Source organism: Scylla paramamosain, chromosome 13 (genome assembly GCF_035594125.1).
Source record: "Scylla paramamosain isolate STU-SP2022 chromosome 13, ASM3559412v1, whole genome shotgun sequence".
NCBI classification, from domain to species: domain Eukaryota; kingdom Metazoa; phylum Arthropoda; class Malacostraca; order Decapoda; family Portunidae; genus Scylla; species Scylla paramamosain.
In genome coordinates this window covers 6,222,166-6,227,500 of record NC_087163.1, presented here as the reverse complement: position 1 = coordinate 6,227,500, position 5,335 = coordinate 6,222,166, and the positions used below count along the sequence as shown (strand labels likewise).

Below are 5,335 nucleotides of genomic sequence, written 5' to 3'. Positions count from 1 at the left end.
AAATTAGGTTGCAAAAATTTAATTAAAAAGCAAGGAGAAAGGAAGGGACGGGAAGGGAGAGAAAAGGGAGAGGAGATGAAATGGAAGGGAGGGAAGAAAAATATATAAAAGGAAATTGTGTTTGTTTCTTAAGCGCTCGAGTCGCGCTAGGCTGAAGCAGATCAATTACTCTCCAGGACCTAAATTGGTTTCACAGTGATGCTTCAGGACCTGAGACAGAGACACAACACTGCAGCACAGACAGAACCACCACCACAGAGCTGAACACAGACCAGGAGGGAACCATAATCTCAATAGAACCTCGGTCACAAGACAGACACAAAACGTTGATAGAGCCAGGTAATGATAGAACCGTGACCCAAGAGAACCAGGCCACAAAGCAGAAAGAAGACCTAACAGAGATCAGACAGAACCGAAATCCACAAAATGAGTCCATACCACAAGAGAACCTAGACCACAAAACGAACTCAGACTATAAAAAAAAGAAAACAGAACCGAAATCCCGTCGAAAAAAAAATATATATATATATATTTTCCGAAAAAAAATATATAAGTAAATAAGCAAGACCACAAAAAGAACCCAGACCAGAAAATAACACAATACCACATAAGAGAACCACAAAAAATGAAAAACGAAGACCACAAAAACGGTTCATTAAACCAGACCATAACACAGAATACTCACATTTTCAGGGCACTAAACATCATGTGCTGAGAGAAAAGATTGAAAAGTAAACGAGACCTCAGTCTTCAAATCTGCTCCGTCGCACATCACACCCAGGTCAGAGAGGCATCAATGCACAAATGAAACACAAAAAGGCAGGAAATTACTGGAAACTAACACACCACACGACTGAAAACTGCATTAAGTGAACTCCCGCGCGACACGAAACTGCGTCAAACTTTTTAAAAGACCACAAACGTAAAAAAAAAAAAAAGAAAAGAGCGACATGAAACTCGAAAAAAAAACGGAAAACGAAAAGCAAAATAAATTTTTCAGCTAAAATTCACGTAAAACGAAAACGAGAACACTCAGAGATAAATCCAAATAATAAATCCAAGGTATGAGAAATTATCGTACACTTAGAAAAATGGCATAGTCTTCATTACAACCCATACACGATATGTAAAAAGAAGACGCAAACACAATATGACAAAATATAGGAAAAAAGAGAAAAGCAAACACGCATCAAAACGAAAAATACAAAGAAAAAAAGAAAGAAAGAAAGAAAGAAAACATTGCAACACCATAAACTCCACTCCGAAATCAGAATCTGCGTAACTCGGAACACACAACACAACAAGACGAGAAAATATCGTAAACTGAATCCAGAATAAAGGAGAATCTGCGTAAAGCGCGTCACACACACCCCGCCACGCCGCGTATATATGACCCACACACCGGAGGGGGATTCACATTCACAAAAACCAAAACTGAATCGACCCTCTCTCCCATCACCAGCTCCCTTCCCTTCCCTTCCCTTCCTTTCTCCTTACATTTCCTCCCTTTTCCCTGTCTCCCTCCAACTACAAACTTTCTTTTCCTTCCCTTCTTACATTCCCTCCCTTTTCATTTTCTCTTCCCAACTATGAACTCCCTTTTCTTCCCTTCCTCTCCTCTCCTCTCCCATTTTCTCCTTCCCATTTCCATTCTTTCAACTACGAACTCCTTTTTTCCCTCTCTTCCTTCCCTTTCCATTTTCTCTCTTTCCCATTCCTCCCTTCAACTACGAACTCCATTTTCTTTCTCTTCCCTTCCCTTCCTCTCCTCTCCCATTTTCCTTCCTCCCTTTGGCTACGAACTTCTTTTCCTTCCCATCTCTCTCTCTCTCTCTCTCTCTCTCTCTCTCTCTCTCTCTCTCTCTCTCTCTCTCTCTCTCTCTCTCTCTCTCTCTACGTTCCCGTTCCCCTCTTCCCTAGCAACTCCTCTCCCTTTTCTGCCTCACCTCTCTTCTCTTCATACATCCTCCCTTTTTCTCTCTTCCCTTCTCTTTTCTCCATACAGTCTCTTCTTGCTACCCTCCACCTTCCGCCCCTTCTTTTTTTCTCTTTCCCTACAACTTCTCCCTTTCTCCCTGACTTCCTATCACCTTATCTCAGTAATTCCCTTCCTTTCCCTCCCCCCTTTCCTCCTCTCTCAATAGCCAAGCTTATCCTCTATCGTGCCCCTTCTTTTTTCTCCCTCCTTTCTCCCCTCTCCCCACAACCACCCTCCTCCTACTTTCCCCCACGCAGCCACTCCCTTCACTTCCCTGTCCCCTCTTCGTGCTGAGTTAGGGGGGCGGCTTAAAAGCGGGCAGACGGGGCTTCAAAATGGTTTATGACGACCGTAAGCTTGCGACGCGGTTCACATGCAACGGTTCAATTAAGGGTTTATAAGCGCATGTGGTTTTCCCTCGGATTATTTTTTTTAATATCTTGTGTGATCTTTCGCTCCCTTCCCAAGCACACTGTCCCACGCATCTATCATTTGTTTGGCGAGGAGAGCAGGTGTGTTCGTGTTAATTATACCTTTTTTCTTTTTTTTTGTCGAGGAATTGGCTGATTTTCTTTCCTTTTTTTTATGAAAGAAATTTTTTTTTTTCTCAGTCAGGAAGAGTACAGAATGTTTCTTATTTCCATGCTGGAAAGAGTATAACTTAATAAGATCATTATTTTACGGAACCAGGAAGACCTTTACGAGTTTTACGGGCCACACTGAGGGGCGCGCCACACCCTTGCCTCTTCAGGGCGGCGAGTCAAAGTTACTACTGACGGAGGGACAGCTGATATGGCGCGCGTCTTTGCTGTGTATAAGGGCACGCGGCTACATGTTTCCCCCCTTACTGACTGAAAGTGGAAATACATTGACGAGAAGTACGCTGAGAGCAAGGAAGTGAATTTTTCTTATTTTGCCGCTGAGTGAAAATGTTGAGTTATGAATCAAGAATGAGATACGGAGAGGAGGGCAAACGGTAGAGTTTTGGTTTAGTTTGATTAATTTTACCTGCCTTCACCTACCAGCACATTGTGAGGTGATGGAAGAGGAAGAGGAGAGGAGGAGGAGGAGGAGGAGGAGGAGGAGGAGGAGGAGGAGGAGGAGGAGTAAACGATGGATTGACTGATTGATTAACTGGTCTTGGCGCCGAAACAAAAGGGTCTTGGAGCAGCTCCATGGGTGGAGAAGAAGGAGACATTCTGAAGAGTAAATGGACAAACATGCAACGTAGAAGACAAGGGAGGGGGGGCGGGTTTGGCTGGGAAGTGGAGCGTGGTGGAATCTTATGCAACACTTGTATAATAAGTATTCACGAACATCATGCTTCAGGAACACATACAAGCAAACTTTCTAAACATCACAAGTGCTATTCCTTTTAAATCACACATATTTCTTTGCAGTGGGTCCGTTCATTTAATTTCTATATAATTTTACATCTTTATGTCATTGAAATTAGGTGCTATGATTGCCATTTATGAGTTTTTTTTTTTTCTACATCATCACAGGAAGGTGGAAATGCTTCATCAATCAAACACCTCGCTCAGCAACACGCCCCCTCCTCAGAGTTTCGACTGTATATAAAATTCAACAATTCACGTGGGATAGGGAAATTGAAATAGATTTGTTGGCAGGCCCTAAAAATATACTCTGGCTGCTTACACGGCAATTATTTGGAGTTGTGATGAAGCGGAGACAAGTGCTGGCTACACGATGAGGTGGGGGTGGGTGGAGGAGGCGAGGATGGTGTGAGTGTCAGGAAAAGTGGAAGCGAAAGACTGATTTATTTATTTATTTATTTTATTTTTTTTTCTGTGCCGTGATAAAGATTTGGTAACTATCAAGAAGTGTTGATGAGTGATTTAGCCTAAAAACTAACGTTAACATGATGAAAATCTATCATTGGAAACTGTGTTCAAGTTTTTTCTTCTAATGGTGGAATACCTTATAGCAAGGAATTAACGGCACAGTTAATAGAATTCCTGATGAATATAAGTAATACCAGAAAGCGAAGCAATAATGGAAAACAGAAAAGAAAAAAATTTAACTTTTTTTCTTTTTTATGATGGATTATACTAAAATAAATGGTCCTCTCCATAGCGTTCCTGATAAAAAGAATACATCAAATCATACCAACTCCTGCATCTATGACTTCCATTTCATCCTAACCATACGAAAAAAACAAAACATGAAATACAATAACAAAAAAGTTAATTAAAATACTACGCATTAATCTACATACAAAACTAAAAACAATATCCTAAAACTCAAGCAGGTGCGAGCAAAACGTACTTTCTTCGCGAGTGTTTACCGCCAAGACCGAGCGACGCGACCCGGACGGACTTAGCGACTCGAGACTTTAACTGGAATCGCTTTAAAGTTCTTTCAGAGTTGATGTTTACGAATACCACGTGAGCCTGAGTGTTAATTCTCTAGCATGTTGGTGCACGTACCTGTTAGCGGGCGGGGTTCGCGTCATAGTGGGCGTGAGGGCGTAGTGGGTAAGGGTGTCGCAGGCAAGCAGAGGAGCCGCGTGGAAAGGGGAAAGTGGTCGACAGGAGGCAGCGGAGCGGAGGCTGGGCAGGTCTCGTGTGGGGAGGCGAGCGCACACACCCCAACCTTCTCTCCGCCACGCATACGCACGCGCCCACTATGCTCACTGTGCCCCCTTCCCCCCCCTCAACCTCCTCCTCTACCTGTTCCTCCTCTCCTTCCTTCCCCATACTCCCTGTCTCCCTCCCCCTGATATTCTCTCTCTCTCTCTCTCTCCTCTCTCTCTCTCTCTCTCTCTCTCTCTCTCTCTCTCTCTCTCTCTCTCTCTCTCTCTCTCTCTCTCTCTCATACTTCACATTCACTACTCTCACAGCCTTTCCCTTCCGCTCCCCCATCTCACCCTCCGCTCTCCTCTCCCCCCCCCGCGCAACACACACACACACACACACACACACACACACACACACACTCTCTCTCTCTCTCTCTCTCTCTCTCTCTCTCTCTCTCTCTCTCTCTCTCTCTCTCTCTCTCTCTCTCTCTTTTCTAGGTATGCATTCAAATCACGAACACACACACACACACACACACACACACACACACACACACACACACAATCAGATGTTATGTGTACTCTTACGCTCCCGCCCCCCTCCCTACGCTACATACGCAAGTCGTCCTGTGCCTTCCTCCCACTCAATATTTTGCTGGGCTTCCCTAAGCTGCCTGTTATCACGCTCCACTCAGCCTCTTTTACCACCTGTCACAACTTTACATTGACTTAAGCATATATAAAAGTTGCTTTCACCTGATTTCCTTGAGTTTTGAGCAAAAGAATGTCAGTTACGTATGACAAGTTTCGAGATAAGT

General features: G+C 43.7%; 1 protein-coding gene across 1 annotated transcript in view; it reads right to left on the bottom strand.

Moving 5' to 3' along the window:
• The window catches only part of LOC135106378 (sodium- and chloride-dependent GABA transporter 1-like), a 78,776-nt gene extending 74,208 nt beyond the window's left edge, over positions 1-4,568 (bottom strand). The window contains exon 1 of the mRNA XM_064015328.1: positions 4,429-4,568. The gene's annotated coding sequence lies outside the window, so the exon portion shown is untranslated. The remainder of the gene's footprint in view (positions 1-4,428) is intronic.
• Between the last annotated feature and the right edge of the window lie 767 nt (positions 4,569-5,335).